This window comes from Chiloscyllium plagiosum, unplaced genomic scaffold (assembly GCF_004010195.1).
Source record: "Chiloscyllium plagiosum isolate BGI_BamShark_2017 unplaced genomic scaffold, ASM401019v2 scaf_4531, whole genome shotgun sequence".
Lineage (NCBI taxonomy): Eukaryota > Metazoa > Chordata > Chondrichthyes > Orectolobiformes > Hemiscylliidae > Chiloscyllium > Chiloscyllium plagiosum.
The window spans coordinates 1,825-3,333 of record NW_025211521.1 but is presented as its reverse complement, the minus strand read 5'-3'; positions in this window follow the sequence as shown (position 1 = coordinate 3,333).

Below are 1,509 nucleotides of genomic sequence, written 5' to 3'. Positions count from 1 at the left end.
CTTAACCCTGACCCAGATCCTAACACTGACCTTAACCCTAACCCCTGACCCTGATCCTAACGCTGACCTTAACCCTAACCCCTGACCCTGATCTTAACACTGACCTTAACCCTGATCCTAATGCAGAGCTTAACCCTGACCCAGATCCTAACGCTGATCTTAAACCTAACCCCTGACCCTGATCCTAACGCTGACCTTAACAGTAACCCCTGACCCTGATCTTAACACTGACCTTAACCCTGATCCTAATGCTGACCTTAACCCTCCTAACGCTGACCTTAACCTGAACCCCTGACCCAGATCCTAACGCTGACCTTAACCTGAACCCCTGACCCAGATCCTAACGCTGACCTTAACCCTAACCCCTGACCCAGATCCTAACATTGACCTTAACCCTGACCCAGATCCTAACGCTGACCTTAACCCGAACCCCTGACCCAGATCCTAACGCTGACCTTAACCGTAACCCCGACCCAGATCTAACGCTGACCTTAACCCTAACCCCTGACCCAGATCCTAACGCTGACCTTAACCTGAACCCCTGACCCAGATCCTAACGCTGATCTTAAACCTAACCCCCGAGCCTGATCCTAATGCTGACCTTAACCCTAGCCCCTGTCCCAGATCTTAACACTGACCATAACCCTAACCCCTGACCTTGATCCTAATGCTGACCTTAACCCTGACCCTTACCTTAAAGCTGACCTTAACCCTAACCCCTGTCCCAGATCCTATCACTGACCTTAAACCTAAACCCTGACCCTGATCCTAATGCTGACCTTAACAGTGACCCTGATTCTATCACTGACCTTAACCCTAACCCCTGACCCTGATCCTAATGCTGACCTTAACCCTGACCCTTACCTTAAATCCTAATGCTGACCTTAACGCTAACCCCTGACCCTGATCCTAATGCTGACCTTAACGCTAACCCCTGACCCTGATCCTAATGCTGACCTTAACGCTAACCCCTGACCCTGATCCTAATGCTGACCTTAACGCTAACCCCTGACCCTGATCCTAATGCTGACCTTAACGCTAACCCCTGACCCTGATCCTAATGCTGACCTTAACCCTGACCCTTACCTTAAAGCTGACCTTAACCCTAACCCCTGTCCCAGATCCTATCACTGACCTTAAACCTAAATCCTGACCCTGATCCTAATGCTGACGTTAACAGTGACCCTGATTCTATCACTGACCTTAACCCTAACCCCTGACCCTGATCCTAATGCTGACCTTAACCCTGACCCTGATCCTAACATTGACCTTAACATTAACTCCTGAACCTAGTGCTGACCTTAACCCTAACCCCTGACTCAGATCCTAACGCTGACCTTAACCCTGACCCTAACCTTAACGCTAACCTTAACCCTGTGACCCCCTCCTTATCTGTTTCACTTCCTCCAGCCCCTGCGCCCCCTCCCTATCCCTGTAACATCCTCCAGCCCCTACAATAGACAATAGGTGCAGGAGTAGGCCATTCTGCCCTTCGGGCCTGCACCACCA